Source organism: Coenobita brevimanus, chromosome 97, assembly GCF_032717465.1.
Source record: "Coenobita brevimanus isolate Jiangsu-jjx chromosome 97, ASM3271746v2, whole genome shotgun sequence".
Lineage (NCBI taxonomy): Eukaryota > Metazoa > Arthropoda > Malacostraca > Decapoda > Coenobitidae > Coenobita > Coenobita brevimanus.
Window position 1 is genome coordinate 5,771,171 of NC_137050.1, and position 24,000 is coordinate 5,795,170.

Below are 24,000 nucleotides of genomic sequence, written 5' to 3' on the forward strand. Positions count from 1 at the left end.
CCCTCCTTTCCTTTCATTCCCTCTCTTCACTCTGCTCTTTCCTCTCCCTCCTCTTCCCTTATATTCCCTCCCCTGTCCCCTCTTCCTCCCCTCTCCTCTCCAATTCTTTTCTCTTCTCTCATTTCCTCCCCTCTCTCGTTTCCCCTCCTTCCTCCTCTTCCGCCTGTCTTTTCCTCTCCTCCATTTGTCTCTTCTCTCTCCTCAACCCTCATTTCCTCTCCTTTTCTTTCATCTCTCTTCACCTTTCCTCTTCTCTCCTCTCCTTTTCCATTCTTTCTCACCTCTCTCTCCTCTCCCTTCCTCTCTCTCCTTTCCCCTCCTCTCTTTCTCTCCTCTCCCCTCCTCTTTCTCCTCACCCCTCTTTTTCCCTCCCTTCTCTCCTAACCCCCTTTTTTCCCTTCCCTTTCTCCTCTTTTTCCCTCCCTTCTCTCCTCTTTTTCCCTCCCTTCTCTCTTCTTTTTCCCTCCCTTCTCTCCTCTTTTTCCCTCCCTTCTCTCCTCTTTTTCCCTCCCTTCTCTCCTCTTTTTCCCTCCCTTCTCTCCTCTTTTTCACTCTCTTCTCTCCTCTTTTTCACTCCCCTCTCTCCTCTTTTTCCTTCCCTTCTCTCCTCTTTTTCCTTCCCTTCTCTCCTCTTTTTCACTCCCTTCTCTCCTCTTTTTCCCCCTTCTCTCCTCTTTTTCCCTCTTCTCCCCTCTTTTCCCCTCCCTTCTCTCCTCTTTTTCCCTCTCTTCTCTCCTCTTTTTCCCTCCCTTCTCTCCTCTTTTCCCCTCCCTCTTCCCCTCTTTTTCCCTCCCTCTTCCCCTCTTTTTCTTTCCCTCTTCCCCTCTTTTTCCCTCCCTTCCCTCCTCTTTTCCCCTCCTCACCTCCCTTGGTGTGGGGGCGGTGTAGCGTGAAGCGGTAAAACCAGAAGGCAGGGAGAGTGATGGAGTGAGAGGGAGTGGGACAGGCTGGGAGAGAGAGAGAGAGAGAGAGAGAGAGAGATTAACCCCTTCAGTACGATGGCCTCATTTTTTACTTTTGCTACTGCCAGACGATTTTATGCAGCTGCGTGGAGGGTTATCAGACTGGAGCGAGGTGGATTCGAACGGGCCCTCTAGCCTGTTAGTTCCTCCACACCCTCACCCACACGCAAAACCTCCCACACTCACACGCACACACACTCATACCCACACCCACATCCACACCCACATCTTTCCCTTCAGTCACACACACACACACACACACACACACACACACACACACACACACACACACACACACACACACACACACACACACACACACACACACATCAATTTACGTATAAGAGGGAAGCTTATTGAAATCTTATGTATTTTCTTGCAAGTGTCGTCTTTAGTTTCATTTGTTTACCCCTCTCTCTCTCTCTCTCTCTCTCTCTCTCTCTCTCCCTCTTTCTCCCCTATTTTGCCAATTTCTACCCCTCATTCTTCTCTTTCCCACCATTTGGTCTGTTTCTCACCTAGCCCATTCTTCCCTATCCCCCATTCTTATGCATTCCGCTCCTCATTCTTCTCTTTCTCCCTCATTCTTCCAAACGGCCCCTATTTTCTATTTCATTTCTATTTCTCACAGTCTTCATTTCTCCCTCATTTTTCTCTTTTCCGTGTCATATTTTTCACGACATTATTTACCCCATTATCTCTTATACCCATTTTTCGACCATGTCTCCCTCATTTTTTTCTCTCACCTCTTCCTCATTTTTCTCTCTCCCACCACCTCCTCATTCTTCTTTTCCTCCATCTTTGTCTGTGTGGGTCCAGGTCTTTTTCTCTTTCTCTCTACCTCCAGGTTCGTTTCCAACCCCCATTTTTCTCTCTTTCATCCCCCATTTTTCTCTTCTTCATCCCCCGTTTTTCTCTTTTTCATCCCCCATTTTTCTCTTTTTCATCCCCCATTTTTCTCTTTTTCATCCCCCATTTTTCTCTTTTTCATCCCCCATTTTTCTCTTTATCATTTTCATCCCCCATTTTTCTTTTTTCATCCCCCATTTTTCTCTTTTTCATCCCCCATTTTTCTCTTTTTCATCCCCCATTTTTCTCTTTTTCATCCCCCATTTTTCTCTTTTTCATCCCCCATTTTTCTCTTTTTCATCCCCCATTTTTCTCTTTTTCATCCCCCATTTTTCTCTTTTTCAACCCCCATTTTTCTCTTTTTCAACCCCCATTTTTCTCTCTTTCATCCCCCATTTTCCTCTTATTTATCCCCCATTTTTCTCTTTTTCATCCCTCATTTTTCTCTTTTTCTTTTTTTCTGTTTCTTCCCTATTTTCTCTTTCATCTTTCTCTTTCTGTATTCACTCCTTTTCTTTCTCCTTCACTCTCACCTTTTTCTCTTTTCCTTTTCTTTTTCCCTTCCTCCTCCTCCTCCTCCTCCTCCCCCTCCACTTTTATCTCTACTCTTTCTCTTTTCCTCCTTTTTTTCCCCATTTCTTTCTCTTCCTCTCCCTCTCCCTTTCTCCCACTTTTTTCTGCTCTCTTTCTTTTCCTCTTTCTCCTTTTCTTTCACTTCCACCTCCTCATTTTGTTGTCTTCCTCCTTCTCCTCCTCCTCCTCTTTTTTCCTCCTCCTCCTCCTCCTCTTTTCGTCCTCCTCTTCCTCCTCCTTTCTTCCTCCTCCCCAAATACTTCAGAGGTCCCTGGGGAGTGGTTCAGTCTGTCCCTTTCTTCCTCATTTACTTCCGTCTTCCTCTTTTCTTTCTCTTCTGTTCTCTTCTCTTCCACTTCTCTTCCTCTCATCCGTTCTTTCTCATTTACTTCCTCTTCTTCCCATCCCTTCCTTCTTCATTTACCTCCATCTTTCTCTTCTCTTCCCTCCGTATTGACGTCCATCTTCCTTTTCTCTTTCCTTCCTCTCTTCAGTTCTCTCTCAGCTGCTTCTCCTTCCTCTCATTTTTTACATCTATCCTCCTCTTTTCTCCCTGTCATCTCCTCTTCCTTCATCTCTTTTATTCTCTCATTTACCTTTCCTTTCCTTCATTTCCCTTCCCCCTCACTTATTCTCCTCTTCCTCACTTCCCTTTCCTCCTCATTTACCTTAGTCTTTCCCATATCTCCCTCTTCCTGTCTTCCCTTCCTTTCTCTTTTCATCTTCCTCCTCCTGCCTTCCTTTCTCATTTCTTCTTCTTCTTCCTCTCTTCCCTTTCTTTCTCATTACTTTCTTCTTCTCATTTACCTTCGTTTTTTTTTTTAGCCTAATGTGCTCTCTTTTCTTCCCTTCTCTTCCTCTCTTGTTTCTTCTTTCTCTTCTCCTCCTCCATTCTTCTCTTGATTTCTTCCCTCCTCTTCTTTCTTTCTTCCTTCCTTCCTTTCTTACTTTCTTTCTTTCTCTCTTACAGTCTTACTCATTTTTCACTCATCGTGTTTCAGTGTTTGACGTCTTCCATTTTCTGTCTTTCTTCCCATCTTTCTTTTCCCATCAGTTCCTCACCTTTTCCTACTTTTTTCCCTTTTTCCCTCCCTTGCATTCTTCCCTCATTTTTAACTTTTTCGTCGCTCCTCTTCCTCTCTCCTCATCTTCCCTCTTCCACTTTAGAAATTGTCCATATCTGTATAATAACGATAGGTAGATAGTTTGATAGATAGATAGATAGATTGATTGATAGATGAATAGATAGGTAGTTAAATGGATGGATAAATAGACAGATTCTTAGTTTCCTCCTCCTCCGTTCCCCTACCCTTCTCTCCAGTTCCCCCCCACCCCTCTCTCCTTCCCCATCCATCCTTTACTCCTCCTCCACCCTTGCCTCCCCCTCTCCTCAATTCCCTCCTCTTCCCTTTGTTTCCTTCTCTCCCTTCTCTCCTCTCCCTTCCACTTTCCCTCTCCCTCCGTCTCTCCTTCTCTCTCTCCACCTCTCCCTCGCTCCCCCCGACTCTCTCCTCCCTCTCACATCCTCCCTTCCTTCCCCTTCTATATTTTCACCTCTTTTGCCGTCCCCTCTCTTAAATCGCCTCCTCCTCCCTTTGTTTTCTTCTCTCCCTTCCCTCCCACTTTCCCCTCTTCCTCCGTCTCCCTTCTCTCTCCCTTCATTCCTCCTTCTCTCCCCTCCCTCCCTCCCTTTCACATTGCTGACGCCCAAACATACAATGCAAAAAAAAAAAAAAAAAAAACAGGCGTCACCTCGTTGGCAGGGAGGCGAGGAAATGGTGATAGTTGTGGTAGGTGATGGTGGTAGTTGTGGTAGGCATTGGTGGTAGTTGTGGTAGGTGATGGTGGTAGTTGTGGCAGGTGATGGTGGTAGTTGTGGTAGGTGATGGTGGTAGTTGTGGTAGGTGATGGTGGTAGTTGTGATAGGTGATGATGGTAGCTGTGGCAGGTGATGGTGGCGATTGTGGTAGGTGATGGTGGTAGTTGTGGTAGGTGATGTGGTAGTTGTGGTAGGTGATGGTGGTAGTTGTGGTAGGTGATGGTGGCTATTGTGGTAGGTGATGGTGGTAGTTGTGGTAGGCATTGGTGTTAGTTGTGGTAGGTGATGGTGGTAGTTGTGGCAGGTGATGGTGGTAGTTGTGGTAGGTGATGGTGGTAGCTGTGGCAGGTGATGGTGGCGATTGTGGTAGGTGATGGTGGTAGTTGTGGTAGGTGATGTGGTAGTTGTGGTAGGTGATGGTGGTAGTTGTGGTAGGTGATGGTGGCTATTGTGGTAGGTGATGGTAGTGATTCTGGTTGGTGATGGTGGTAGTTGTGGTAGGTGATGGTGGTAGTTGTGGTAGGTGATGGTGGTAGTTGTGGTAGGTGATGGTGGTAGTTGTGGTAGGTGATGGTGGTAGTTGTGGTAGGTGATGATGGTAGTTGTGGTCGGTGATGGTGGTAGTTGTGGCAGGTGATGGTGGTAGTTGTGGCAGGTGATGGTGGTAGTTGTGGCAGGTGATGGTGGTAGTTGTGGTAGGCGATGGTGGTAGTCGTGGTTGTAGTTATATCGTCATCATCATCATCATCATCATCATTACTCTTATTATAATTATAGATAGATAATGCTGACGTCACCCTACTGAAAGGGTTAAGGGAATAATATGCTAGGAACCTTTTCAGTACGAGTGGGGGGAAAATCGTGTTGTCTTTGTATTGAGGGAGATTGTTGGTAACCCCTTCAGTACGAGAGAGAGAGAGAGAGAAGCTTGAAGGATCGTGAGGAGTGAGCGTGATGGTTTGGGTGTGGGTGTGGGTGTAGGTGGGTGTGGGTGTAGGATAGGAGTAAGAGGGGTTACAGGGGGTTAGATGGGTGACGAGGATACATGGTGGGTCATCTTGTGGTAGGCAGTACGGGGGTAAGGGAGGCAGGCAGGCTGGAAGGCAGGGGATAAGGCAGGCAGACAATGGAGGAGACAGGCAGGCAGTGGAGACAGGCAGGCAGACAGGCAGAAAGGCAGGCAGGCAGACAGTGAGAGAGGCAGACAGTGAGACAGGTATGTAGGAGTAAGAAAAGCAGGGAGACACCAGGCAGGCGAGGAGGTGGCCAGGGAGACAGGGTGAAGCAGGGAGGCAAATGAGACAAATATGAAGCTGTAAATAAGGCAGGGAGACACGAGACACGGGGAGTAGGCAGCGGTGAGGCAGGGTGGCAGGCAGGAGGGTTAGGCAGGGGGGGAAATGAGACAAGGGTGTAGTCGTAAGTAAGGCAGGGAAACATAAGACGCAAGAGGGCATGCAGGCAACGAGGCAGAGAGATACTAGGCAGGCAGAGAGATACTAGGCAGACAGAGAGACACTAGGCAGGCAGAGAGACACTAGGCAGGCAGAGAGATACTAGGCAGGCAGAGATATTAGACACCAGAGAGACAAGCCAGAGAAATGGAGAGGTTGAGGAGTAGGAAGGGGGTAACAGATCCATGGGGGGTCGGTTATCGTTATTCTTTGCGTCACTGACAAGGATAGCACAGCAGGAAAGGGGTAAGTGAAGAGACGGGTAGTGTAGTAGTAGTAGTAGTAGTAGTAATTGTTGTTGTAGTTTTAGGTGTATTGATTTTTTCCCCTTAAGTTGGTCCAGATTTTTGCCCTTTTGCAATTTATTTTCGTAGCTCAAGTGGTGGAATAAGACAGCTGTGGCTCTGCGTCCTTTCCACAGCACTTCTTCATGACTAGCATCATTTACTAGGCCGAGTTAGTGTAAAAAGGGGTTTAGTAATAGTAGTAGCAACGTAGAGAGAGAGAGAGAGAGAGCAGGTATAAGTGTCTTGGAGGATAATGAGATAGGGCTGTAGTAGTGAGCAGAACAATGGAGACAAAGAGGGAGGGAGGAAAAAGGGAGAGAGAAAAAATATAAACAAAAGAGGAAGAGGGAAAGAAGAAGGGGAAAAAAAAGATGCGTAGGAAAGGCAGAAAAATAGGGAGACAAGAAAATGAAATGAAGAGGTTTGAAAAATGAGGAGAAAGAGGCATGAGATGAAAAGTACTGAATAAGTGAATGTGAAGGAGGATAATGGTGTGTGTGTGTGTGTTTGTGTGTGTGTGTATGTGTGTGTGTGTCTCCCTTAACCACTTCACTTGTCTTTTGGTGTATATTTATTGATTTATATTTTTCTTTGTTTCTATGGGTTATTTCTGTTTATTTTTGTTTTTATTATTTATTCTAAACATCCATCACCTGCCATGGACAAATTTACTTCAAGCCGGGCCATATAAAGTGAGTCTTAGAAACAGCCTCTAGTAGTTCTTAAGTTGAAATATTATCGCCTTGAGACAATTTAATCTCTCTTCACTGTCTTTAAATTATCCCTGTTCTTATCTTTCTATCATTATTTTCTTCTTATTTATTCGTTCTTTACCCTTTAATTCTCAGGTCAACTCTACTGTGCTATTCGTTTTTTTATATTTTTTTGTGTATTTAATCGTCTATTACGTCTCATGGGCGCCAGACGATTTTATTCAGCCGAGGTCGAGTTATAGGAGCCTGTGTTAATGCCCTGTTTCTTTTACTCTCCCTTTTCTCATCGCCCTCCTCCTTTTCCCTCCCTTTTCTTTCCTTCCCCCTCTTTCTCTCGTACTTCCTTCACCCCTTCTTCCCTCTTACTCTCCACCTTCGCTCTCTCTTCTACTTCTTTCACCTCTTCCTCCATATGTCCTTCCCTTTCCTGTTGGATTAACTTCTTTCCTCGCTCTTTCACTTTCCTTTCCCCTCTGCCTTCCTTCCAGATCTTGTATTTTCCTCCCCTCCTTTACCTCCTTCCTTCCGTCTCTTTCCCTCCACCTTCCGTCCTCCCGTCTCTCTCCCTCCACCTTCCTTCATCCCAGACCTTTTTTATTTTCTCCTATCTTCCTCTCCCCCTCCACTCCAACCCTCTGTTTTTTCTCTTCCCTCCCTCTTCCACCCCACCTTTTCCTCCTCCTTCATACTTTTCTCTCCCTCTCACCCATCTTCATTCCATCCTTTCCCTCCCCATTCCCCCTCTCAACCCCTCTCCCCCTCCTTCCTCTTCCAATTCTTCTTCCTCCCTCCCCCTCTTCCCTTCCCACCCCTTCACTATCCTTCCCTCCCTCTCCGTCCTTCATACCTAACTTTTTTTTTTCTTCCACTCCCGTCCAGTCCACCATCCTTCTCATCTTCTCCTATTCCGTTCCCCTTCCACTTCACCTCCCTCTTTCTCAAATCTTTCCCCCTTCTCTTCTTTCCCCTTTCCTCCTCCTCCTCCTCTTTCCCTCCCTTGCCCACTTTCCTCCCGTCTCCTAATCCCTCCTTCCCTCTCTCTCTCTTTTCTTTCCCATCCCCTCTCTGCCCAGCCCTCTTTACCCTTCCCCTTCCCCTCACCCTTTCTTTTTCCTTATTTTCCCTTCTCCCCTTCCCTCTGTCCTCCAGTCCTTCCCTTGTCCCCCACTCCCTCATCCCTTCCCTTTATCCTCCTCCTCCTCCCTTCCCCTCGTTTCCCCTCACCCTATCCTCCTCCTCCCTTCCCCTCGTTTCCCCTCACCCTATCCTCCTCCTCCCTTCCCCTCGTTTCCCCTCACCCTACCTGGTTGCGACGGTGAGGGTGTACAAAGGAGATATATATTATTCTGACGTCACTGCCTCTCCCTGACTCACCTCAGCTTTGGATGAGGGGATGGCATGCTGGCGGGACAGAGAGAGAGAGAGAGAGAGAGAGAGAGAGAGAGAGAGAGGTGCCAGTCACTAATATTTTCCTTGGCCCCTCAGGCATGTGTGAGGGGGATTAGGGAGGGGGAGAAAGGACAGGGCAAGGTCGAGAATAGGCAGGGTAGGGATAGGGTAAGGCAGGGCAGGGATAGGGTAAGACAGGGCAGGGACAGGTGAGGTAGGGTGAGGCAGGGTAGGGACAGGTGAGGTAGGGTTAGGCAGGGTAGGGACAGGTAAGGCAGGGTAGGGGTAGGGTGAGTTAGGGCAGGGACAGGTGAGGCAGGGTAGGGACAGGGTGAGACAAGATAAGGTAGGGTCGGGGCAGGGTAAGGACAATGCAAGGCAGAGTAAAGTGGTACGGCAGGGTAGAAAGAAGGGAGGGAAGGAGAGAAGGGACGAAGGAAAGGAAGGGGAAATGAGAGAAAGGGAGGAAGAATGACGATGGATGAGGGAAGGAAAGAAGAGTAGAAAGGAGATATTAGGAAGGAGAGAGACAGTGAGAGAAAGAAAGGGAAGGAGAAGTGAGAAGAGGGGAAGAAGAATGTCAAAGAGAAAGGAGTAAGCGAAAAAAGTATAGGTGTGAAGAAAAGACGAAATATGGGAGAAAGGAGGAAAAGAGAAAGCAGGAAAATAGGGATGGAGAAAGCAGGAATGGGTGAAAAATAGTGGGACATGTGAGGTTAAACAGTCCCCCCCCCAAAAAAAAAAAAAAAACAAGGATGTAAGGTAACCTGTCAGTCAGTCTGGCCTAACACTCATCATCCGTAGGCAAGCAACCACCCCTGTAGGGCCATGCCGTGCAGTGAACCAATGTTCCCTTGTTGTAAAGGAAGAGTGTGGAGGTTTGGTTCCTTGATGGATGCCGCATTTGCGTCTCCACCCAATTAAGAGGGGTAGGCTACCATAGTAGGCTCCCCATCTCCCCGTTATTTGGTTATATGGTTACAACCCAACGTTGTTAATAGTTTCCTGGATTACAGAAATCATTAAGCTGGTTATTCAGTGTAGAGCCACCTGAAGTGGAAAAGTGTAATAACAAGTGGCAAGAAGAATGGGAGAAAAAAAGAATGAAAAGGTGAAGGAAGAAGTGGGCAGCACTGCCTCAATAGAGTGGATGATGAGCACCACCACCTACCACCAAATAAAAGAATGTAGCGAAAGATCGAGAAGACGTTGGCATGACAGACGGAAACAAAGATGCTCGTGGGAAGGTGAAGGAAACATCTTACTCAGCGTACCCAAGTCATACCTAGTTGGCTTGTTCTATCCCGCTCAGGCCAATAAAATTCGAGTCTTTGTGAGAGAACTGGGTACGATGAATTAAAGTTAGAGAACGAGGCGAGTTGGGTGGGTCAGGGCAGAAACAGGAATCAAAATAGCGGAACCTGAGACAACAACAGAAGACTGAGTTGGACCCTCGCACCCGAGTTTTGTTTACAGCATAACGCCCACGGAACTGCACCACTAAATATTAAGAATCGAGTAATAATTGCAGAAATAAACTTGTTGGCAAAAAGTGGTGCTTGGCGGCAGCGGGGAGACATTAAAATTCCCGAGTGCATCCAGTCTTTAATTAAACTGAGTGTGGGTAAACTGTAGCATGCTTCGTTAACTATTTTTCCTTTTGGATGTATATTTCAGCCATTTTTCGCTCTCGTTATATACGTTTCCCCGCTGGGCACACGCACGACCATTATTCGCTGGTCTTTAGTGTATCTAGTTGAGGCTGGTGGTAGGAAAAATCGCCTCCAAAATAGGGAAAATGTCCAAGATCCGACAATTATCGCGCGTCTGGCAGGGTCGGCTGAGGGCACGACGACGCCACCTGTTGAGCGAGAGGGAAAACGAATCTTAGCCAGTCATGGTGGGCGGGGGTGGCTGTTTTTAAAATTAGATATTCATTTTGATAAGCGATATGGGCGCGCGGAAAGTGATGAGGGAGGCAGCTAAAATGGGAGAAGGAGCCTAATGCCTTGAAATACCGTACGACACCTTGGAATTTTGAGTCTGGGGGCAAAGAGGTCGTTTTTAAGAGGATTCTCGAGGTAGTGGAAAATTCCTTTGTGCTTGGAGGAGTTATCCCGCGTTGTATTGCTATAGCTGTCGTGATGGAGGTGTCTGGGGAGGGTAATATAGGCGTTAACGGCCTATATTTCAACCGGGTCAGGGAACGAAGGGCGGTGAATCATCGTAATGAGTGTGTTTTGGATCATTAGCGATGTCTTTGTGCCCCCGAGTTAATGGGATGACTCGGGAATGCGCCGATAGATGGCAGTTGAGCCGTGATAAATGCTGCGCTGAAAGTTTGGTTTGCACCGGACGAGAGAAAGTTAAGTACAGTAACAAAATTTTAGTTTTGCAGATTCATGCATAAGGTCACAGTTGATTGGCCGTTCACACACACACACACACACACACACACACCAAGCAGTCTTTCTTACTTAACGTTTATGGAACGTTTATGGTTATGTCCCTTCCAGACGTTGGGGTTTGCCTCAACAAAATCGTCTTCGAAAAACAATGAAACACCACGGTAGAAAACAGGTTTTGATGCCTATACCTATCTATCTATCTATAATGTGTGTGTGTGTGTGTGTGTGTGTGTGTGTGTGTGTGTGTGTGTGTGTGTGAAAGTCATATTTTGGATACAGTAGGTAATTTTAGTCGCTTAGGAGCGATATCCTGATGTGGAGAGGTTGCGTAAATTATGACAGTTAAGTTTTGCCTAGTTTGTTGCAGATGAGTGTAAGTATTGATGCTTCATGTAAAAATATATTCAACTACTGAATGATTGTCCAGCGATTGGCTGTGTGGTAGGCGTGTGACTTGTAGCAGTTCGTGCAGTCGGCGACAAAAGTTCCTCAACATTTCACCTCATCTGCTTCCCACTTCCCTATGTTTGCTGATATTTCTGCGCTGAGAGAGGCTTGGTATGTGTGTGTCGGTAATTTTGCTGTGATGGGTCAGGGTGGAAAGTGACGGACATGCGCAAGTGTGTAGTAGACGCGGTGGAGTTGTAAGTCAGGTATAATAATAGCAGTAATAATAATAATAATAATAATAAATGTTATAATAAAAATAATAATGATAAAAATAGTAGTAGTAGTAGTAACAGTAGTCGTAGCAGCAATATTATTATTAGTAGTAGCAGCAGCAATACTAGTAGTAGCAGTAACAGTTGTTGTATTAGTAGTGGTAGTACTAGTAGTAGTAGTAGTAATAATAATAATAATAATAATAATAATAATAATAACACAGATGGTTGGGCATGAGGAGCGAATGAAGAGAGATTGAGATGGAGAGTGCACTGGACTGAGGTGGTTGAGAGGACGGAGACAGACAGATAGATATAGACACAAACAAACAGTGGTAATAATCTACTCTCTTCTTACCCTCGGCGGTAGAGTAATAACGTTATCCAGTCCAGAGGAGGAGTTAATGAGTTTATTAGGACACCATTATTAATATTATCATGAACCACACTGTTGCTGTTGATGCTCTGAAATTAATCTGATGACGTGAATGTACTGAGTTTGCCGGAGGAACTTGCTGAATATTTTAGTGGGGTGTCGAACGGAGGGAGATTACGGAGGGGGGAGGGAGGGAGGGAGGGGAAATGAGGGGGTTTGTGCTAATTTGCTGGCCTGAGTCATGTATAATTCCGGCAGGTAGAGGGGAAATATGCTCACCTGTCGCAGTCCCTCACCTCCACCCTCACCTTCCCCCTCAAACCACTCTCGCTCTCCCCTCACCCTTCCCTTCCCTCATTCTCACATAGACATAAATAAACTAATGCCTTTACGTGCTGTTCATGGGTGTGCAGATTTTTGCATAGAGAGAGAGAGAGAGAGAGAGAGAGAGAGAGACTAAGTATACAGTTCAGATTACCTGCTATCTTTATATATTTTTAAAAATGATAATAAACAGTGCATGCAGGTTAAGATTTGAATTAATATTTGGCTTTATGCTCAGTCTTTTCGTTTCCTTTATATTCTACTTTCTGTCTGTCCCATGACGTTTCCCTCAGTCTTTTTAAACGCTGTGAGGTGTTACTTCTCACTTCATCTTTTTTGCGTGTACGGCAAAAGTCGGAGGGTGTGGAGGGTGGGGGAGGAAGCCTTCTGCTGTGCTATCCTTTTCTCCAACTCCTGTAGCTTGAGTACCGTGTTAGTGGTAAGGCCGGACCGCCTCGTAGGGACTGAAAGGACTGTGTGGTCTGTGTAACCTTGTGTAATTCACCTTCCCTTGCCCTCATCATCACCCCTCACCTTCACCTTCACCCTCACCTTCACCTTCACCCCTCACCCTCCCCTCTCACCTTCACCCTCACCCTCACCCTCACCCGCGCCGTCTCCCCTCACCCTCGCTTACCTGTCTGTGAGTTATCTTTATTTTCTTTAACCCAACTCTGGCCCTCTTTTATTTCTTGCTCGGGGGGTGATTGTGAGTTATATTTCTCTCTCTCTCTCTCTCTCTCTCTCTCTCTCTCTCTCTCTCAAAAGATATGCCCGAGAAACAAGTTAATGGAGTATGTGAACTATGGTATGTCTTGGTAGGAGGGGTTGTTACTGAGGAGGGACGGAAGAGCTTGGTGGCGACATGGTGGAATGGTTGGAAGAAGAGAAGGTAGACTGAGAACGAAATGAAGTGACCGAATTGGAGTAGGAGGAGAATGAGAGTTGGTTAATCGAAGAAACGATGTCTTGTTGATAGTGGGTGGTTGAGAGAGGAAGAAGAGGTCGACCAAGATTTATTTATGCGGATCTTAAATATGTTGTGTATGCTGTTGATCTGGAGTTTCCCCCAAGAACAAGGTGGTGGGACGATGTGGATGTGTGTGTGTGTGTGTGTGTGTGTGTGTGTGTGTGTGTGTGTTTGGTGTGTGTGTTGGGGGGGTTGGTAGGTATAAGTAGACACACAAATACAGAAAAATGCTAACTCTTCCTCTCTTATATTTCAGGTAAGCTTTCCCGCCCTTGCCGTGCCGTGTGACGTAACGCACCTGTCCGGCCGCCAGGTGAGTGTTGGGCCGAGTGTGTGTATTCCCTCTATCCTGGAACCACCTGGACACACCTCACGTCCTCTCACCATTTGTTCAGGATGGTTCGTAGACAGCGCTGCACTAGAAAGAACAGGCGGTATCTTGTGTATTGGGGGATGGCTCAGTGTGCTGGTGTGGGCGTGGATGTGGCAGTGGGAGTATGGAAATAAATGAGGAAGGATAGACATTGATAACACACGAGAGAAATCGCCCGTCGGATTGGAAGAATGGCGTTGCATATGGACCTCCCTGGATTATGCCAAAAAGAGGAGTTAACCATGAAGTGTGCTGGGCCGAATTTATTATAAACTGACACGATTTTTTGTTTACTGATGAAAAAAAAAAAATGCACTCTGGAAAACATACACCTAATTTTGTTTAACCCTTTACCGCCTAGGGATTGAGTTTGGTATATTATTGTGGTTTCCATCTTGTACTTCCAGGTGAGTGGTGGACAGATTAAGGAGAACCGAGATGATGTTAATATTAGGATGTGGCATTGTTGTACGAGCTGCGTTTTGTGTATGTTGGTGGTGACGTGTTGGACAGTGTGAGTGAGTGCGTTTTGGTGGCAGGTGGAGGTGATGGTGGTGGTGGTGGTGGTGGTAGGCAGTGGTGGTGATAATGGTGGCGTTAGAGAGCGAGTCTGTGCATTTAGAAATTTAATTGATGTTTCTCTACGTGATATAATAAAAAGGTAACTTGCAATACAGGCAGGTCTGTAAATAGCGCTGCACTAACTCACCAGGCTATATCCTACGTGTCGCGGGGACGGCTCATTCTGCCGGTGTGGGCGTGGGTGTGGCGGCGGTAGTAGGAATCGGACAGATAATGCAGGACTGACAATGATAACTCTTAGCAATGGCCGCAAAACACTAGATATGGCCAGGCAGTGGAAGAGTAGCGGTATATATGGACCTTCCTGTACTTTTTCTTTTTTTTTCATTTTTTTTTTTTTTAGGTATAAAGTGGAAGCAAATAACAGCCTTAGCGAATACAGACAATAAACCTTTTAATATTACCCTTTAAATAAGTGGGGTTGTAACAGCTGCCAAAATTGCTCGGTAAAATTGAATATAAAAGTAAACAAATGAATAAATGAATGAGTGTGTGTGTGTGTGTGTGTGTGTGTGTGTGTGTGTGTGTGTGTGTGTATGTATGTTTTAAGCCATTTTCCTCAGTTTTTGGAGACTTTTCAAACTAGAAGGCTTAGAAAAATTCATAATAAACCCCTATTTAAAGCCAGGCGTCTTTCCTAAACTAAATAAAGCCGTCTAGTAGGAGAAAGACGTCACCCGGCATCCATTTGAATTACCCAGTATCCATTTAAATTACCTGGTGTCCATTTAAAGTACCTGATGTCCGTTTGGTGTCCATTTAAATTGCCTGGTGTCCATTTAAATTGCCTGGTGTCCGTTTAAATTACCTGGTGTCCATTTAAATTGCCTGGTGTTCATTTAAATTACCTGGTGTCCATTTTTAAATTGCGTGGTGTCCATTTTTAAATTGCCTGGTGTCCATTTAAATCACCTGGTGTCCATTTAAATTACCTGATATCAGTTTAAATATCCTGGTATCCATTTAAATTACCTGGTATCCATTTAAATTACCTGATATATATTTGAATCACCCAGTATCCATTTAAATTACCTGATATACATTTAAATCACCCGGTACCCGTTTAAATTACCTGATATGTATTTAAATCACCCGGCACCCATTTGAGTTACCTGATATACATTTAAATCACCCGGTATCCATAAAAATTACCCATTATCCATTCAAATTTTCGATAAAACATTTAAAATAACCTGTTGTCCATTTAAATTACCCCCTTATTGAGGCTTTAATTACGCTCTCCTAATTGCCCTGGTTCCCCCTCATTATCATATAAATGAGGTAGTTGGCGTCTCTATGGTTACCCTCAATAGTTCCTTTTATTTTTAGACCTTCAGAAAGAGGGAAACCAGCTATGTTAAGAAAATCGGAAGCTGTAGCGGGAGTATCTATCTATCAACTGTATCTATCTGTCTATCTATCTATCTGTCTGTCTATTCATGTAAGAGTATTTATATCTATATCTATGTATATATCTATCTATTTGTATGAGTATCCATATTGTCTGTCTATCCATCTATCTACCTATCTATTATCTATCTATCTAAACCTATCTATCTGTACTTATGTGTATTAGTGAAGGGGAATTAGATTAAAGTCTTTCTCGGTAGTGATGTATGGAATTGACGCAGGATGAGAGAGAGAGAGAGAGAGAGAGAGAGAGAGATTGTTGTCTTAGCCATATACTGTACTGTCTGCTGGAGGGAGGGAAAGTAGGGAGGGAAATATTGTCTTTGGAGAGAGAGAGAGAGAGAGGAGTAGGGTGGGAGGGAGAGAAAAAATAGGAGGGGGGGAGGAGGGGGCTGTAGGAAGAGCGAGAGAGAAAAAATATTATCTGTAACATTTGGAGAGAGAGAGAGAGAGAGAGAGAGAGAGAGAGAGAGAGAGGTAAAAAATATTGCCTGTAAAAGTTGATGTGGGAAGGGGAGGGGAAAAGAATGGAGAGAAAGAGAGAGAGAGAGAGAGAAAGAAATATATTGGTATGCTCATTCAGTATCTCAGAGGAAGAGGAGGGGGAGGAGGGAAGAGGAAGGGGAGGAGGGAAGAGGGGGAGAGGAGGGAAGAAGAGGGGGTGGAGGGAAGAGGAGGGGGTGGAGGGAAGAGGAGGGGAGAAGGGAAGAAGAGAGAGAGGAGGGAAGAGGAGCGGAGGAGGGAAGAAGAGGGGGAGGAGAGAGTGGTGATAGAGGAAAAAGAGAGAGAGAGAGGAAACAAGAGGAGAGAGAGGAAGGAGGTGGGTAAGTGTGGGAAGATGAGGGGAGAGAGGAGCTTCAAGAAGAGACAGGAGAGACAGAAAGAGGAAATGGAGAAAGGAAAGGAAATAAGATGAGAGAGAGAGAGAGACAGGAGAAGGATTACGGGAAGGAGAGGAAAGGAAGAGGAGTTTCAGGAAGACGAAGGAAGGGAGAAAGAGGAAGAGGAGAAAGTACAAGAGATAAAGATTTCGTCACCTTTCATTTTTCACTTTCCACTTTCTCTGATAGATTTGGTAATACGGAAACAGGAACAGTATTTATAAACTTGCCTGAGCTTACTTTGTGCGTAAGATTATTTGTGTATACCCTTTTCCTTCATGCAAGCAGACGCCAAACAGAGAGAGAGAGAGAGAGAGAGAGGGTGAATGATGAAGTGACAAAATGGAGGGGAAAGAAAGAGGATAAGAGGAGGAGGAAGAGAGGAAAGGAAACAAGAAGAAAGCAGAGGAACAAAACAGAAGGAAAAGATATAGAATAGGAGTGAGGAGGAAAGGGTGGGGAGGGGGAGGAGACGGAGGGAGAGAAAAGAAGAGCCGGGAGGGGGAGGAGGTAGAGAAAATATTGAGCTAGTATATTGAGGGGAGAGGGGGAGGGAAGGGGGGGGGAGAGAGGGGAGGGAGGAAAGGAGATAAAAGGAAAGGTATGGAGAGAAGGAGGGAATGTATATTGTACCAGCAGTTGCCTAGCTCAGGGGGAGGGAGGGAGGGAAAAAGGGAGGTGATTGAAAAGGAGGGGAGGAAATATGGGATGGGAGAGAGAGAGAGAGAGAGAGAGAGAGAGAGAGAGCATAGAAAAGGAGAAAAAGGGAAGGGTGAGTAAAAGAAAGGAAGAAAAAGTACAAGAATGGAAAGGAGGAGGAGGAGGATTGAGAAAGATGATAAAATGGAAGAAGAGAAAGATACTGCAGAGTTAAAGAAGGGAGGGAAATGAAGGAAGGGAGGTAAAGAGAGGAGAGGGAGGTGAGGAAAGAGGAGAAAGAATGAAGATGAAATGGGAGAAGATGCGAAAGGAAAGAGAGAGAGAGAAGGGAGGGAGAGAAATGAAAGAATGGAGATAGATACTGAAAAGAGGAGGAGGAGGAGGAGGAGGGGGAGGAGGAGAGGAACCGTCATAAATTGGAGAAAATATGAGAGGAGAAAAGGAAAAGAGGGGAGAGGGGAGAGAGAAAAAAGTGAAGATGGGGAAAACGAGAGAGAGAGAGAGGAGGAGAGAGAGAGAGAGAAAGTAAGATCAGAGAGGAGAGGGAGAAGCGTGAGAGAAGAGAGTGAGGAGGAGAGGAAGAGAGTAATAAGTGAGGTTAGAAATGGCAAAAGTGAGCTTTGAAGGGAGAGAGAAAGGAAAAAGGTGGAGGAGAGAGAGAGAGAGAGAGAGAGAGAGGGACGGAAAAAGGAGACAGAAGTGAGGGGAATGAGATAGAAGTGATAGAAAATGTAGTGAGGGAGAGAGAGAAAGAAATAGGAGAGGTAGAGAAAAAGAGAGGGGAGGGGGGAAAGGAGAAAGATAGAAAAAGGGAGAGAAAAAAAGGGTGGAGGGTAAGTGGGAAAGGGAAAATGAGGGGTGGGAGAGAGAGAGAGAGAGAGAGAGAGAGAGAGAGAGGAAAAAAATGAAGGAAATTGATACGAGGGGATGAGTAAAAATGTTGATGTGGAGAGAGAAAAAAAAAAAAAAAAAAAAAAGAGCCGTACGGAGAGAGATAAGGTATGGGAGGGGAGGAGGGAGGGAGGAAGGAGGGGGAAAATGAAAGGAAGGAGGGAGAGGAAAGAGACAGGAAGGAAGGGAAGAAGGAAGTTGGGAGGAGAGGAAAAAATTAATGGAAGAAGGGAGAGGAAAAGAAGACAGGGAGGAAGAAATAGAGGAGGAGGAAGCTGGGAGGAGAGGAAAAGAAGAGAAGGCAGAAGAGAGACGAAGGTAGGAAGGAGGGAAGTTGGGAGGAGAGGAAAAAATGAATGGCTTTAGGGAGGAAAAAAAAATGACAGGAAGGAACTTAGGAAGGAGGAGAGAAAGTGGAATGACTGAAGGAAGAAAGGGAAGGAGGGAAGAAAGACGGTTGGAAGGATGGGATGAATGGTAAGGTGAAGGAATGGGAAGGTTGAAGTGAAGGAAAGAAGGAAGGGAAAGGAAAGGTGGAGAAAGAGGGAAGGAATAAAGATGAGAAAAACATGAAAGGAAGGAATGGAAAGGGGGAAGGAAGAGGAGTAAGGAAGGAAGAAAACATGAGGAAAGAAGAGAGCGAAGGAAGGAGGGATCCGGAGAGGGAGTTAAAAAGGAGGAAAGGGAAGAGAGAGAAGGAGGGAATGTGAAAGGAGGGTGAAGGAAGGCATGCAGCAACAAATATATTTTGAGAGAGAGAGAGAGAGAATAAAGGAAAGATATTGTGGTGAGAAATGAGTGTTTGATTTGGGGAGACAGTGTGGTCAGAGAGAGAGATAGAGAGAGAGAGAGAGAGAGAGAGAGAGAGAGAGGCATAACACTGGGCATAAAGATCATTGTAGTGAAAAATTGCAAAGGTAAATCACGAATATTTCTGTAATTAACCAGCAGACGAAGAACTGTTTGTGAGCGTCAGGTAGTGGAATTCAGTCGTGTCAAAATAATAATAATAATAATAATAAAAACGATTAAACGCGAACATTTATAATCAAAAGGCAGAACAAGAAATGGTTAGTAGAGTCCAGTAGTGTCGGAATGGAGTCCAGTAGTGTCGGAATGGAGTCCAGTAGTGTCAGATTGGAGTCCAGTAGTGTCGGAATGGAGTCCAGTAGTGTCGGAATGGAGTCCAGTAGTGTCGGAATAGTATGCGTCGTTGGCAGTGTGTGTTTGTGGAGAGGACGCACGAATAATGGTGGGCAGGAGAGTGAAATATGGGAAGGCTGAGAATAGCAGGTTCAGTGCTTGCCTGGCGTACGGGGTGAATCAGACAACGAAAATAGCTGTATGTATGTGTGGACGTAAGTATGGTTATACAGTATATATATATATATATATATATATATATATATATATATATATATATATATATATATATATATTTATGTATGTCAGTAAATAAATTATATAGATAGATAGATAGACAGATAGATAGATACATACATAGATACATAATGTGTGTATGTGTGTGTGTGTGTGTGTGTGTGTGTGTGAGAGAGAGAGAGAGAGAGAGAGAGAAAGCAATCCCCCCACCTAACCCCAGCTATCCCATTCAATAGCCCTTTTTAGCTGTTTATTTTTGACCCTGTATGAAATAAAATCAAGGTGTATTCAAACACTGGTTATGAGTTTTCCATGTATTAATTAAAGGCACAATGGAGCACCGAATTTGGGACCGTGTGTGTGGGTGTGGGTGTGGGCGGGTGGGGGTGGGAGGGTGTGGGGTGGGTGGGGGGATGTTGTGTGTGTGGGGGGTGGGGTGGGGGGATGTTGTGTGTGTGTGTGGGTGGGTGGGTGTTTATGTGTGTGGGGTTGTGTGGGACGTTTATGTGTGTGTGTGGGGGGTGTTTGTGTGTGTGTGTGGGGGGGGTGTTTATGTGTGTGTGTGTGTGTGTGTGGGTGGGTGTGGGTGGGCGGGTGGGCGGGTATATGTACAGTCACACCAAAAAGTATCGCGCAGGTAAGGGCACGATGATATCCGAAATGACCATTATAGCTCATGAATTCTCGGTAAGATTTATTTGTAACCACTTTGCTATACATACAATAACAATACGGACCAGGAAATGTCATAAACAAGCCATATATTGCATCCTTGAGACAGCAAGTTTATCAACATGGGGGGAAAAAAATCGTTGTTCAGTTCCCAGTAGCCATCGTCCGTGTCTCAGATTGCTTCGCGTCAGGTGTGCACCGATACTTTTTGGTGTGAGTGTACATGTGTATGTATGTATGTATGTGTTTGTATGTATGTATGTATGTGCCTGTAGCCTATGTATATAGTATGTTTGTAAGTATGCGTGCCAGTATGTATGTATGTACTATATATATGTATGTGTGCCTGAATGGATGTGTTTGTTCCTGTATGTATGTATGTGTGCCTGTATGTATGTGCGAGTATGTATGTATGTGTATATATGTAAACACCAAACAGTGGTTCCGCCTGCTGTTTGCCTTTGTATTGTTTGCAGTTTAATCACGTGCAACAAGCAATATTGAAGAGCGCCATTGCAGCGTGTAATAAATTGATGGGTTTAATTATTGCAGCCTCATCAATTATTTTAGACGCCACTCATTATTCTTTAGGTTAATTCTAAATGCCATTGGAAGTGTGGCGTAATGGAAAAGTGACGCGATGGGGAAATACAATGATGAAGGTGAGGAATAAGGAATGGAAATTGTGTGGATTTGGGAAGGGCTTGTGTTTGAGTGTTTATGTGTGTGTGTGTGTGTGTGTGTGTGTGTGTGTGTGTGTGTGTAGAGAGAGAGAGAGAGAGAGAGAGAGCAGGATTTCGGTGTTTTCTTTCTAAATTTTTGAGATGGAGAAAATTTGCGCGGTGTGATAGGGGTTTAGGACAGGGAAGAGGAGGAGGAGGAGGAGGAGGAGGAGGAGGAAGAAGAGAAGGATGAAGAAGAGGTTTCGTGGATGATGATGATGAGGAGGAGGAGGAGGGGGAGGAGGAGGAGGAAGAGGAGGAGGAGGAGGAAGAGGAGGAGGAGAAGGATGAAGAAGAGGTTTTGTGGATGATGATGATGATGATGATGATGATGATGATGATGAGGAGGAGGAGGAGGAGAAGGAGCTACCAGGATTGGAGATAATGGAAGGAAAGATGACCAAGAGAGAGAGAGAAATTGAAGGAAATGAGTGGAAAGGGTGATTGATAGAAGGAAGGAAAGAAGGTAGAATGAGAAGTGCATAAAGGAAGGAAGGAAGGGAGAAAGAACGAAAGGAAGGAAGGAAGGGAGAAAGAACGAAAGGAAGGATGGAAGGAAGGAAGGAAGGGAGATGAAGGAAGAAGATGTGGGCACCAAGGAAGGAAGAGTGGGAATAGTGAAGACAGAAAGGAGGAGAAAGAGGAATGAAAAAAAAAAAAAGGAAAGATCAAAGAGAGAAGAGATAAGCATGACGAAAGACGAGTACATCAGTATAAAGAAGGAAGGAAGAAGGGAGGGAGTAAAGGAAGGAAAGGCAGGAATGAAGGAATGAAAAGAACAGGTGGGCATGAAGGAAAGAGGGCGTAAGGGACGGAAGGACAGGAGCGAAGGAGTGAATGAAGGAGTGAGGAGAACAAGTGGGCATGAAGGAAAGAAGGAGTAAAAGACGGCAAGGCAGGAATGAAGGAGTGAATGAAAGAATGAAGAGAACAGGTGGGCATGAAGGAAGGCAGGTCCATCAATTAAGACATTTTTGTGATGAAGGAGACGCACCTGTCTTCCCCCTGACTGATGGTCCCCAGGGAGCCAGGTGGAGGAAGGGAGAGAGGGAGGGAAAAGAAGGGGGGAGAAGGAAATGGGGGGAGAAAGATTGATAAGTGAGGAAAAGATAGGATGAGAGGGAGGGAGGGAAAGATGGATAGGTGAGGAAGAGGAGGGATAGGGTGGGAGGGAGGGAGGGGGAAGGGAGAGAGAGAGAGGGAGGAAATTAAGGAGAGAAAGATGGAGGGAGAGGAGGAAAGAGAGAGGAAAGGAGGGAGAGAAAAATGGATAGGTAAGGGAAAGAAGGGATCGAGGAGAGAGAAGATAGGAGAAAGATAAATAGGTGAAGATGAGAGGGGATAGGCTGGGAGAGAGAGAGAGAGAGAGTTCTCAGAAAGAAGGAAATTAGTGAACAGGAAGAGAAGAAACTGGGAGGAAAGAGGCAGCACACGAACAAAGGAAAGAGAGAGAGGTATTTACAAAGTAGAAAGCACGCAGAGATCCGCCCCCAAAGTTAATAATTTCTTCCTTGGTCCATGGCCCACCCTTCCACAAAATTTCATCAAAATCCGTTCATAACTTTTTGAGTAAAGGTGCTAACAGACAGGCAGACAGACAGACATGGAAACAAACAGACAAACTAACAAAGAGATGAACAAACACAAACAAACAAACGCGGGCAAAAACATGACCTCCTTGGCGATGGTGGCCTCATAAACCAGGGAGGGAAAAGGGAGAAAAGGAATGAAGGAAGGGAATGAGGAAGAAACGTGAGAAAGAAGGAAGGGAGAGAGAGAGAAAAGAGGAGGAGAAACGGAGATGGAAGAAGGAGAATAAGGGAGGGAAGAAGAAAGGAAGGAGAGGAGGAAGAGAGGAGGAACGGGTGGAGGAAGAAAATGTAGAAATGAAGGGAAGAGAGAGCATGAGAAGAGAGGAAAGAAAAATGTGAGAGAAGAAGAGGGAATGAAAGAGGAAGAGTGGATGCAGAGGGAGAGAGAAAGAAAAGTGTGAGAAACAGGAAGAAGAGGAATGAAGAAAGGGAGTGTGAGGGCGGGAGGAGGGAGGGAAGAAAAGTGTGAGAGGGAGGGAGAGAGGGAGGGAAGACAAGTGTGAGAGGGAGGGAGAGAGGGAGGGAAGACAAGTGTGAGAGGGAGGGAGAGAGGAAGGGATAAAAGGTGTGGGAGGGAGGAAGAGAGGGAAAGGGGCGGACAATATATAAGAGGATGTTAACTTCCAAAAATTTTAACAAGGTGTTGTGAATTCCTTGACCTGGCGTGGTGGTGGTTGTGGTAGCGCTGTGATGGTGGTGGTGGTGGTTGTGGTAGCTCTGTGGTAGTGGTGGTAGTAGCAGTAGCACTAGTCAATTATTTATCCAGTCAGCCAATACTAGCCGATCCGAATCCAACCCAACTCAGCCCAAAGAAGCCATCCCATCCCATTCCATCCCATCCCATCCCATCCCAAATCAGTCTCGCCCCAACCCCACCGGCTGTACCACAGTTCTCCGTAGCGCATATCCGGCCCAATAACGACAGATATAACGGCTTCCATATATAACCCGTATATCGCCTGCGGGGTGTGTGGGGGGAGGACATGTATACAACTCAATAGCCAGCATACCCCCTTGTGTTTAACCAGAACTGAGCTCCACAACGAGGATGAGGTGGCACAAGAGAGACCATTATAGTATTATCCATCTCTACGGCAGTGTATTTTTTTCCCCTTACCTGCGTCTAGGTAATTGTATTTATTCCTTTCTCTAGATGGCATTTTTTTTTTTCTTCTTGTTACCTCCGGATGATTACATATGTATCTCTGACTACTTATCTGTCCCATCTATCTATCTGTCTATATATCTATCTGCCTGTCTGTCTATCTCTCTACTGATCTTGATGCCTTATTTACAAGATATGGTTGAACATCGAATGCCTACTGTCTAGTCACTGCCTCTTCTCTGACCTTACCTCCACTCCACACTCCACCATTTGAGGGAGATTGAGACGGGAAATACAGGTTAATTACCACCACCTCACTGTTACCTGTGTCATGTGTTTATTTACAAGGCTGGACCATTTTGATAAGTGATAAATCAGTTACGCGATAATTAGAAGCATTTTTGTGTAGGTTTTACTACTCGTTAAATAAAGTGAGGTAAAGGAGACAGAATCCTTTATTTGACAAGGGATACACAGGCCGGGTACACAGTGACGCCTGGTTGATGTAAAGTGACGCACGACACCTAAAAGACGGGAAATAAATGTGGGGGAAGGAAGCGTCACACGAACATAGGGAAGAAGAGTCGCAAAACACCCTAAACCAGTAAACTATGACCCACAGACGGAAGCGCATGTGTGTGTGTGTGACGCAGGCGGAGTTAAGTGTGTGTGTGTGACGCGGACTTAAGTGAGGCGAAGTGGGAGGGTCAGAGAAAACCACTACGCAACTCGGGTTTATCGTCGCCCTCACCACTACGCAACACGACACGCACGCAGTAGGGTCGGGGCGGCGGGTAAGGGGGATAAGGAGGAATGAGGGGGGTAACTTTAGGATACATGACGAATATTCTGAGCTTCGTGTTTCCTGTTACCTGGCGATTTATTTCAGGTGAGGAGATTACCGTAGTGGTGAAGTGAGGATTGATGTGGGATTATAAGTTCACTT